This window comes from Mandrillus leucophaeus, unplaced genomic scaffold (genome assembly GCF_000951045.1).
Source record: "Mandrillus leucophaeus isolate KB7577 unplaced genomic scaffold, Mleu.le_1.0 Scaffold84, whole genome shotgun sequence".
Lineage (NCBI taxonomy): Eukaryota > Metazoa > Chordata > Mammalia > Primates > Cercopithecidae > Mandrillus > Mandrillus leucophaeus.
Genome location: NW_012109141.1, coordinates 4,603,709 through 4,616,517, shown reverse-complemented (window position 1 = coordinate 4,616,517; position 12,809 = coordinate 4,603,709).

Sequence of the window (12,809 nt, the reverse complement as noted above, 5' to 3'; positions counted from 1 at the left end):
ATGACTTAATCTTAAGATTTTTGCTTAACCCTATGGTTCATCATATCATTGAGACCTTCCTTCAGACTGAAAACTCCTTCAATTCTTCTGTTACTAGACAGGTTTCCTTTGAAATCCTTTATTCTCGGTGGATATGTTTATGGCTTTGATTGTAGTGTTGATGTCACAGGTGTATACATATGTCCGAACTCATCAAATTGTGCACACTAAATGAGCATGGTTTTTTTTTTTTGTATATCAATCTATATTCAGTAAAGCTATAAAAAATCTCTTTACCTATAGACATTTCTATCCATTGTTGCAAAATCCTAAAATCTGCTATTCCTCTTCCTCTCCCATATGACTGTTATGTACTTATTTGGGAGTTTTTCTTGCTGTTACTTGGCCACTTTGAAACCCTTTTAAACTACCTAAATTGTGAAGTATTGTGGATAAACTGTTTGAGAACTGAGCAAGGACACTATCAAGCTGGGCATGCAATCAGAATACACTAACATTTGTTCAAATTCAACTCTCTTCAAGATACTAAATCTGCACAAGTTGCCAAAGTTATAGCTCTTACTAAGTCCTGCCAGTTAACTAGAGATAAAAGAGAAATGCCTATATAGAAACACTTTTGTAGTGGTGCAAGATTTTGGTATGCTTTGGAAGAAATATCACTTCTTAATTACAGCTGGTATATTCCAATTAAACAAAGGAAAAACATAAAAGCAATTTTAGGAAGCCAAGGTTCATGTTGCAGCAGACTAATATACTAAACAATCTGTGTTAACACATCCAAACTGCCAAGCAAGTCCAAAATTCAAAGCCAAAATGAATTCCTGATTATTGGCATTAGGCCTTGAGTCAATTTCAGAATCAAACACCTGATTCTGAAATAACACACTGGAAAAATCAGGTTGTTTGCTTCACCCAGAAGGCATCTGGTGGTGCCAAGACAGCTATTTGGTCTTCACTGAGATGCTGAAATAGATTCTCTCAAAAAAAAAAAAAAACTGACTGTGACCGTACATGGAAAGGATAATTTAAAATGTATCCTGAAGAAGTATCAATGGGGAAACCCCAACAAAATTGAAGATCATGTCTTTGCTGTATCTTCCATCAAACCCCCAAATCCTGTGCAAACCTTGTCCTAAATATGGGACAAGGACATGAGCCAAAACTTTTAGGGTATTGAGTATATCTGCAAATAGATTTCATTCAGTTATTCCCTTGTATGGTTATGAATATGTTCTTAATCACAGAATAGTGTGTGTTTTCTGGTTGGCTGGGATTGTTTCCTTTCCATAAAGTAACTCATCTTACAGTAGCAAAGCAACTTTCCAAATCTGTGTTTCTCACTTGAGTAATATTCATCTATTTATCTTGTTTTGGGGTACCCATGTCGCAAGACCATTAATTAAGGCACTCTATGACGTTATGAAGCTTTGCTTGTCAACTAAAACCTCACCGTTCCTACCACCCCCAGTCCTCAGAGAAATCAAGACCCATTAAAATGGAAACTTGCAAAACTCTCTGAGCAACTTTAGATGCTGCAGCCAAAGGTTCACTCTCAGCATTCTGGCTGTTAGGCCCCTTGTAACAGGAACTCACAGATTATCCCCAAATGAGCTGGTTGCTGGATGCTCATCCATATGGGGATATCACCCTCAATTTTTGACTGTGCTTATTCACAGGCCAATATAGCCAAATGCTGTAGAACTTTAAGGCCGACTCATTTTCAATGAGACCTTGTGGCTTTTCCCAAGCATAAGTCACAGAAAACATTGCATGACTTTCAGCCAGCAAATCTACTGTATGGAAAGTGAGACCAATGTAAGACTGTTCTTGAACTTGATTAGATGGGATTTGGAACCACAAATCGTGCAATGAAGCTCCTGGGAACTACCTCTTGGATTCACGTCTCAGTTAAAAAGTCAGCATATACCCATCTCCCAGCTATCTATGCCCATGTAAAATCTAGCACTGGGAATCTCTTGGGATTCTCCAGAAGCTGATGCCATTATAAAGTAGATCTTGTTCTCAAGAACTTCAGATCAAAGCCTGTTAATACCAGAAATAATTAATTACCACCTCTGTCTTTATCTCTTTCATTTTTCTTTTCATGACTATCATTTTCTCTCTGTGTTGGTTTAATAACTTTGATTGTAAAAAATGAGATTCTTTAAGGTTTTTCCTCTAATCATGCCATTTTGGGTAAATCAGTATTACACAAACCTATTAATATTCAAATCTCCCTATCCATAGACTCATGTGAGCAGGAGATCTGTTCTGTGCATCCCAGGTCAGCCTGGGTCTTGGTTAACAGACATTACTGGTTTTTCTCGTGTTTGTACTTGTCTCCCTAGTCATTGGCTCTGCTTTCTCCAGGGGTTTAAATGCTGCTATGCAGCCACTCACTCAACAAATGATTGAAATATATGTAACTACAAAGAAAACCATTGCAAGACGCTTTGATGGCAGTCATCAACAGCCAGGCTGAGGCTGCTCTTGGAGTGGTGTAGATCAGGAGTTCTGAAAACAACAACAACAACAACAACAGCAACAGCATATGGCCAACTGATGAGACTCAGAATCTCTGTGGGCCGAGAAGTGAGATTGTGAGTGACCTTGAATATCTGAACGTTTTCTGCTTTGGCACTGGTGTGACTTTAGCGCCATGACCATTCCTTCTCTCTCTTCTTGGCAGTCGTCACATGAACTTAGTGCCCACCCATGTTGATAAACCTAAATTGCTCAACCAAAGGCTTCCAAACCACAGGAATAATTCCCCCCTATTCTGAGACCCATCTGATGAACCATTCCTGAAACTAATGGAAATTTAGTAGTTCACTCTTTCTCAAGCATTATAATATCATTTTATTTCTTCCCCCTCTCACATGCACATGTCCTTCCTGCCTCAGTGTCGACCTAGAGTGCTTTCTACCCTACCTCCACTCTCCATTGTCTTTAACTCCTCCTCATTCTTCAGGCTCAGGATCTAAAAGATCTCATCCTTAGGACAGTCACCCTGAACCCCTTTGTATGCTCTTTTCCTTATAACATGTATACTAATTTGCTATGATCTTTCAGTGTGATTATTTGATGACTATCTTTCCTCCCTAATAAACTCTACACTTCACAAGGGTGAGGACTGAATCTGGTTTGCCTGTATTTTATCCCCAGTCACTGACCACAATACTTGCATGTAGTAGCTTCTTGTAAAGTGATTGCTGAAAGGTTAAAAGAATGAAATGAACAAAATGATTTGAATTAATTCATTCATAACAGTAGTCAGGAATGATTTCATCAATGGAACCAGAAGATTTCAATGACCTAAACTACAAATTTCTGCTTCATCTCTGTAGCAGGGGTGCTTTGACTCTGGATTTCATTTATAGCTAGTGAAAGCTAGTGGGCATTTAATTCCGTGCTGAAACATTTTTTTTTTTTTAAGATACGTTAATACATATAATTAGATATCCATAAGATCTCATTGATCTGAGATCACACTATTTTGTTCATGAAAAAGGAAGAGAAAGAAGAGAGGAAAACAAGGAAGAAGTGACTTTCATAATGAGAAATATAGATAGTAGAACAAAATATACTGACTTACCTGTATTACTTTGGAAGTAATTTGACTTAGTTCACTTATGCATCTAGAGTTACCATACCACAGTCTGGCCAAGAGGACCTGCTTTTGTCTGATTATGCATGGCCTCTATTAGTGTGTGATGTGTTTTTAATGCCCTTTTAGAAAGAAAATTGTGAGCTGTCATAACATGGCTCTAACTGGAAAGATAATGTCAAACCTTCTTAGAAAACACTGTAGGATATTTCAATTCTCTTAGCAAGAAAGAGCACAGATTTAATTATGGATCAAAATGCCTTCTGCATCAAGTGGAGAGAGGTGGACATTGGAAGTCCTGTGGTGCTTCTTATTTTTCAATATGACAGGAAACTAGAAACCCAAATATCCAAGTGATCCAATTTATATTTGTTCCCATGGTTTCTAATATGTACGAATACCTCATGCAGTTCTGTTTGAAAACAAAAAAGGTTACTGAATTTCTTGACAATATGCAAATATATTTACACCTTTGTTTATGGTCTCAGGCAATACCCACAAATACACATGTTCGTGACCAGGGTGCTAGTAGTTTATTGCCAATACCACTCTTACTAACAGTGTGCTAACACATTGTCACATATTATTTGATTGTATTGTTCCTGGAGTTTCAACGACCTGGAGATAGAGCCTTCCATGATATCATCACATGCTACACCTGGAGTGGAAAACAAATATCAGGACAGTGAATCTTCTTTCTCTCCTTTTTCTGAACTCTGGCCCGGTAGACTGAAGTCTATTCTTAGCATTGCCACCATCCACTGTTTTCTTGTGGATAACCTTTAATTAATGGAAGCTATTTTCACTACATTGAATATTTTCTATTCTGGATTACCAACAAAAATACCATAAGCCCACTTTCCCGTTAATCACATAGCCAAAACATGGAGGCCATTGATAAATGATAGCTCATGAGTCACTCAACCACTGTCTGCTTCAAAAATAAGGCTAGTGATATAGTCTACATTATTCATTAGACTGAAATAAGTGATATAAAACAGTTAAACAGTTATTGGGTAATTTTTTGAGTTCAGTGAGTAAAAATTCAAAAGTAAGATTGTCAGCTTTACTTAGGGTTTTTTTCTCATGACTCGGAATACTTAAGAACATATATCTGAACAATATTGCATTATGAAAATATTTTTATACCTAAGTTTTTAAGTTTGAAAGGAAATTACTTATCAACTTGCTCTGATGACTGTCTTTATAGTAGGCAGAATAGCCTCCCAAAGATGTCTCCTTAATGTCCAGAACCTGTGAATGTTACATTGCACGGAAAAAAGACTTGCAGATGCAATTAAGTTTTTAGACTTTTCAATAGGGACGTTATCTTGGATTATTTGGGTGGGCCTAGTCTAATCACATGAACTTGTAAAAACAGAGAAGTTGGCCTGAAGGCAGAAGGCAACTGAGGCACAAGGGAAAGAGAAGAGGTATAAGAGAGATACCTAAAGCCGGGCAGGATGTGGCCCTGCTGCTGGTTTGAAAATGGAGTGGGCAATCTGATAGGGAATGCAGGAGGCCCTGAGGGGCCAGCAGCCAAACATGCCCTGTAGTTCCTAGAAGCTGAATTCGGCCAATAACCTTAATGAGCCACCAGAGAGAAATACAGCCCTGCCAACACCTTGATGTTGGCCTTGGGAGACTCCAGGCAGAGGACTGAGCTGAGCTCCACTGGGCCCGGATGTCTTCCGCGTAACAGAATCTGTGAGGGAAAACCAAATACTGTGTTAAGTCACTGCATTTGTGGTCATTTGTTAGGGCAGCAGGAGAAAAGCCACACAATATTCCTGCTATGTTAAGATTTAATGGATTAAGTGTCTGATGAAATGTATTGATGTATAAACTATTTTATGGAAAACATCTATCCACCTATCTTTCCACTTTCTGGGGTTCATTTTCTACAAAAATGCTCCAATTTCTCAATAGAAAAAATCCTTGGAAACTGAAAGCTTTGAACTCTGTTGAAAATTTTGAAGAAATATATTCTGAGACAGCTTTAAACTCGGCAAAACGTGTCGTTCCATCCCTTGCCTTTACTTTCATGCCTAACCAGCCAGAAAAACCCACCCTGGAAAATTGGAAGCCATAGGTAATGCTGTCATGCTTCCATTCACTTAACACCTGCTGCAGAGTCCTTCATTCTTATTATCTCAGCAACAGATTTCACCCTTGGACGTTTTGTTCGGTGGAAATATAAAAAGAGGCAGGCTGTTGACACAGAAGGATGATTGTTTTTCTGAGTTGGACCTTTTAATTTAAAATGGAGCTTCAGAGAATAGGGGGATTTCTTTGCCAGATTCCCTTTTAATCCTGTAGGGCCGAGCAATACCATGGCTAAGATCGGGGCACCTCACCCATTCATTCCATCATCTCGTGTTGCGGTACTTGTCATCTTCAGTGCTCAATAAAGGTTTGTCAAATGAATGAATGACCCAAATAGCCATTTTATTGTAAGTTTTTGGGATTATGTCACTGAGTGCTGAGGCTCAGTCTTTATTTATTTATTTATTTATTTATTTAAACTTGTGGTACCCTTGCCTTGCGCAAGGCTTACTCTGTAGAGTATCTCCGATAAGTGGGGCTACCATATCTGTGCATCACAGGAGGGAAGGTGGCCCCTATTTTTTTTTATCTCTAGAAGCCTGTGTCCGCATTTGCTCTGCACAAAGTACAAAGACTTATCAAGTGTAGGATTTACCCTAAAGCTGAAGGCAGCTGTGACTCTCTGTGCAGTTATCAGGCTGATACAGTTATTTACTAACTCCCAGGGATTTGCAGTCAAGTTGTGCTTGAGACACCTACCTCCGAGGATGTGTCCCGAGATAAATGGTCTGATATCTATGAAACTCAGGACTTCTACCAGCCCCAAAGCCAAGCAAGGACATGCAATGCATTTCTTTGTATAGGAATAATTTACTTTTGAAATATACATATCATGTTAAAGTGTCTATTAAGGAAATTAATTTTTTTTTTGAAAAATTTGAGGCCAGAGTTCTAATAATCAAGGAATCATTAACTGTGAAGTTTGACTTTTTAATTTCACCAGAGCAACTTTTCTCAGGGAGTGAAATGGTAGCTCCCTTAAGTGGTTTTATGAAACTGAATATATATATATACACACACACACACACACACACACACACATATATATATATGGATATATCCATCACATATATGGATATATCCATCACGTATATGGATATATCCATCGCCACATACATATTCCTCTATTCTTTATTGATGGTTCTTTCTCATGGCCCAGAATGCTCAAGAGTATGTGTCAGAAAAGAATAACATCATCAAACTATTTTATGCCTAATGTTTTAAATTTGAAAGAAATATCACTTATCAGTTTGTTATGGATTGATAGTGTCCCCCTCAAAATTCATACATTGAATTTTTAACCCTCCCCACCCCATACCTCATAGTATGACCTTATTTGGGAAATAGGATAATTTCAAATGTAATTAGTTGTTAAGATGAAGTCATTGGAGTGGGGTGGCCCCTTAATCCACCCTTCATCCTTATAAGGGTGTCCTTCTAAAAGGGGACTATTTGGCCCCAGGCACACACGCAGGGAGAATGGGATGTGAGCATGAAGATGATCGTCTACAAGCCAAGGAGAGAGGCTTGGAGTAGATTCTTCTCACGTAGCTCTTGGAAGGAGTCAACCCTGCCAACACTATGATTTCAGACTTCTGGCCCCAAAACTATGCAATAATCCATTTCTGTTGTTCAAGCTGCCCTGTTTGTTGCACTTTACTGTGGCAACCCTAGAAAATTAATACACTTAAAAAAATCACTTATCGTCTTGCCCCAGTAACTGTATTTGTGGTAGGCAGAATGGCCTCCTAATAACCTCTATATCCTAACACCCAGACCTGTGAATACACTGTCACATAGCAAAAGGGACTTTGCAGGAACAATTACAGTTATGCACCTTACAGTAAAGATCTTATTTGGATGATTTGGGATATTTGTGTTTATGCCATGAAAACAAAACCACAAAGTAAACTTCCAGTTGTCGTGTGGGAGAACTGTGCTCCTTATGGTCATGTGAGGTGGCGATTCCAAAAAGGTTTGGGAAACTGGTTAGTAGCACGTGCTCGAAGGAAAAACTCAGTGTCTCCAAAGGCCCAAGTGAGCATTTTTTAATTTTATGTTACTATCATTATAAATGGATTAAATAGCAACATATTTTTATTTGAAATTTCAAAGCATATTGAAGACAGTGAAAGATTTTTACACTGATCAACTATGGGTCAAAACAAATGAGGACCTCCTCTCAGGGTTAGTTTTTTATGTTTTCAAAAGAGCCACATATGAACAGGAAAATGAGTTCACTGTTGTACACATTTGCTTCTTCATAGGAAATCAAATTACACTTAAGTGAAGACCTTATTTTTTACAAAAATATATACTGCTTTTGTTGTTTTTGTTTTTATTTATTTACAGGCTTGTCAAAGTGGTTGCCTTAACTCCTGTATGTTGTTTATTTTTCTGCATTGATTTTTAAATGCTTTTAACGTTTTATAGTTTTTTGCCTTGTATTCTAAGAAGCCTAGTCATTGCCTGTTGTTTTTCTTCACTCTCTTTGTTGAATTCACTGTTATTTTCAAGTCACTCACCCCTACACTTACAGATGACCTTTTTACATTTTCTCAATGTCTTGTTGTAGTTCTCCTCAACCCTAAATCTGAGACATATTTTTCAAAGCATATAGAACATCTTTATGTCAGAAAGTTCACTTGATGTCCATATCATTGACACTGATAGAATGCCAGGAGATCTCTAGATGTGCATGTGAGTGTGTGTGTGTGTGTGTGTGTGTGTGTGTGCATGCAGCCCAATACTATAAGACAGTTTTTCTTTACTGCAATCTGTTTTCAGTACTTGGCCTTTAATGAGAAATGATTAAACACATTTTTTTTAGCTTACTGATTTCTGACTGATTTTTTTAAAATCTCAATTTGTTTCTAGATAATTTCAGAGAAACTGCATCATTTTTCTAAAAAGAGTTAATTCCTGTATAATTGTTTTTAAATCAACTGAAAGCACATGTAGCTGATGGTAGGTAAACATTGGGTTGCCATTACTCTCAATGGCAAAAACTGCAATTACTTTTGCTCCAACTTAATACGTGATATTCTTAGTTTGCAAGTTATGAATTTATCTTTTTCTTCAAGCTAAAGATTGGTCTTTGAAAGCTGTGGTGACATGCCCTAAAGCCCCAGCCTCCGGGTTTAGAGGCTCCTGTAAAATGAGCCGCCCACGCTGAGCGCAATCTCCTCCCGGCAGCTCCCTGCCATGTTTCACGGAGGGCCCCAAAGGTCAGGCGAGGAGGCCGCTTGCACAGAAGAGGAGGGAGCTCCCTTTGCCTGGTCCTGGGGTGGGAAATTAATATTTTTGGAGTTATATAAAGGAGGTTTTGTGGATATCCCACTGACATGAGAATTAATTCATTACTTGTGGATTATTAACGTATGCTCAGCAAATATGTTTTTTAGATTGTTAAGAGGAAAAGACGTTGGCTAATTAAACTTCTCATTTACCTTTTAGATTTCAGGTTGTAACTTTCACAAATGTGTGCTTTGGCTGAAAAGGCCTTTCTTTTAAACGAATATTTAAAATGTAGTTTTGTGGTTAAAAAAAAATCACTCTAAAAGCCTTATCATTTAGTACTAAAGAAGAGAATAAAGAGTAGATGTCAGTATTCCTGGGACCCTCACAAACCAAGGAGGTCTAGGAAAAGAATTGCTACAATTTCTCAGGTTTTTCTAAAAGTCTCATTTTAAATTCTAAGGTCTCATTTTACATGGGAAAGAAAAGAATATTATTCATAAGCAAAATAAAGAGAAATACTTGATATAAATTTTTAAAATATTTTTGGAGGCCCACTTTATCTTCTAGCCACATCTGGGATTTGTGGCTTGAACTGTCATCTCTGTCATGTGTTCCACCGACACTAGCAAGCCTCAGGCCCACAGCTAGTGTATTGATGGGGTGTCTTTGAATAAGTTAGAAAAGGCTCCCTCGCTGGGCGGGTGCAACTCACAGGTACACAGCCTGGTGCCTTTGTGAGAAGAAAGCACTCCCAGCACAGCATCCGCCAGAGGGAGCAGCTTTGCTGGCAGAAGGTCTCAGGGTATAGCCCTGCTCACCCCTCGGTGTGGTCCTTTTGTACATTGGTGCCTTTTGGGCCATGCTTGGCTGGCCGGTCATACTGTGAATTTGCATGTTGATTATACTATTTGTAGGGCTGTTTTCCTATGTTGCTGTCAATCTCCTCAGTTTAAGAACAAGTATATCAGATCTGCCGCCTGAGAGCCAGCCAGTCTATGCTCTTACACGGGACTCTCAGCAGAATCCTGTCTCGGGAGAGAAAGTTCAAGTGGAAACAGACCTATTAACTGATCAGCGGAGGAAATCCATGCCAGCTCTCAAGGGTCACTGGGGATATGAGGGGGACCAAGAGCATGGAAGAGAGAAATGAAGACAAATGAGCAATGGAGCTGATGGTGAGAAGACAGAAATACTACAGAGAACGAAATGGAGCTGAAATACATCAGAAAATCCCACGTGAAAATCCCACTGTTCACATATTCTCAAATTTAAGAAGATTCTGCAGTCAATGTAAAAAGAACAGAATGGCACAGGAAAATGAATAATTCAAGAAAAAGAAAGAATTCAGAGAAATCAAGATACAAATTTGAGCAACTCCCCAGAACATGGAGCAACAAATTAAAAAATGAAAACATGAGACTGTTCTGAGTGCTGACATGAAGTAGAATGGATTGCTGTGTGGGGTGTGGGGAGTTTCACCGCGAGAGAAGTAGTAGAGAGTGTGCATTCCTCACCCTCTCAGTGCGCCTCACCCAGGCCAGTGTGAGGATGGTCAGTGCTGCAGGTGAGAGAGGCTGCCCCCTAACGTCCATGGAGAGCATTTATGTGTGTCTCAAAAGAACATCTGTGTGTCTTTGTAACAGTGGAACCTCCCTGTCACATAAGTGGTCTTGCTGAGAAGTGGGGTGTAGGGGATGGAGAGTCGTCAGAACCCACTGGCTGGTGTTGGTCTGTTTGTTTTCCTGTTGAGCTAACTTTGACATCCTGATCCTGCTCTCTGCTAAGCTATCAAGGCAGAGAGCAAGTCGGCCTTCAGGGTCCTCTAGATAGAATTGCCCCAGAAATATTGATGATTTAGTGATGCAGCATCTGACTCACAAAAAGGTCAAAATCAAAGCAAAAAGATCGTGAACAAAAAGGACATTCTCAAAGAAATTCTAAAAATAATAATAATTTTTTAGTGCTGGAGAAAGACCCAAATCTTCATACTGAAAGAGCCTAAAGAATAAAAAAAGAGTAAAAATAAACCCTTCTAAAATATTGCAAAAGAAAAAGTCAATCAGATTATCTACAAAGAAATGAGAATCAGGCCGATATCAGATTTTTTTAATCACCAAAATCCAATGTTAGAAGATAACAGAGGAATACCTTCAAAATTCTGAAATCATTTGGAACCCAGAATTCCAACAGAGCTAAACTGTCAATGAAGTGTGAAGTCAGAGAAAACATAATTTCAGACATTGAGTACTCAAAATATTTATTCTCCCTATGGCTTTTCTTAGAAAGTTACTTAAATACTATAGCAAATGAGAAGTCTTGCCTGACTTCCAGGACCTAGGAAACAATGGATCTAACCCACATGAGCGAGTGCAGGAGTTTCCAGAATGGTAGCTCATAGCAGTACCAGAGTTCAGATGAAAGCATGAAGATAGAGACCTCCAGGGAGGAAGGAGAGAAGACTCCACTTAGTAGATGATATAACTGAGAGGACAGAGAAATTAAAGCAAAATCCAGAAAAAACAATGGTAAAACCAAAGCTATAGCCCAAATACAAAGCAAACTAAAATGTGTCACAGTGATTAATCACTGATGGAGAATAACATAGGGATAGTTCATTTTACATTTGTACTAGGAGCTATATGGGGTCCCAGGGTCATGCCATTGAAATGTAGAAAGGGAGATTCAAACCTCATACACTAAGTAACTTGAGAAGTGAATATTTAGGGGAGGAGTCTTTCCTTTTCAGTTGTTTGGAATAGTTTCAGAAGAAATAGTACCAGCTCCTCTTTGTACCTCTGGTAGAATTCAGCTATAAATATGTCTGGTCCTGGGCTTTTTTTGGTTGGTAGGCTATTACTGCCTCAATTTCAGAACTTGTTATTGGTCTATTCAGGGATTCAGCTTCTTGCTGGTTCAGTCTTGAGAGGGTGTATGTGTCCAGGAATGTATCCATTTCTTCTAGATTTTCCAGTTTATTTGCACAGAGGTGTTTGTAATATTCTCTGATGGTCATTTGTATTTCTGTGGGGTCAGTGGTGGTATCCTTCGTATCATTTCTCATTGTATTTATTTGAATCTTCTCTCTTTTCTTCTTTATTAGTCTAGCTAGCGGTCTATTTATTTTATTTTTTTCCAAGAAACTAGCTTATGGATTTGTTGATTTTTTGCAGGGTTTTTTGTCTCTGTCGTCTTCAGTTCTGCTCTGAGCTTGGTTATTTCTTGCCTCCTGTTAGCTCTGGGGTTTGCTGGCTCTTGGTTTTCTGAATCTTTTAGTTCTGATGTTAGGGTGTCAATTTGGGATCTTTCTAGCCTTTTGATGTGGGCATTTAGTGCGATAAATTTTCCTCGTAACACTGCTTTAGTTGTGTCACAGAGATTCTGGTACATTGGCCCTGATACATGGTCCCTAACTAATTTTATGAGGCCAGCATCATCCGGATAACAAAACCTGGCAGAAACACAACAATAAAAAAAGAAAATTTCAGGCCAATATCTCCGAAGAACATCAATGGAAAAATCCTCAATAAAATACTGGCAAACAAAATCCAGCGGCACATCAAAAAGTTTATCCACCACAGTCAAGTCAGTTTCATCCCTGGGATGCAAGGCTGGTTTAACACACACAAATCAATAAATGTAATTCATCACTTAAACAGAACTAAAGGCAAGAACCACAAGATTATCTCAATAGATGCAGAAATGACCTTCGATAAAATTCAACATCCTTTATGTTAAGAACGCTCAATAAACAAGGTTTTGAAGGAACAGATCTCAAAATAATAAGAGACATATATGACAAACCCAAAGCCAGTATCATACTGAATGGGCAAAAGCTAGAAGCATTTCCCCTTGAAAA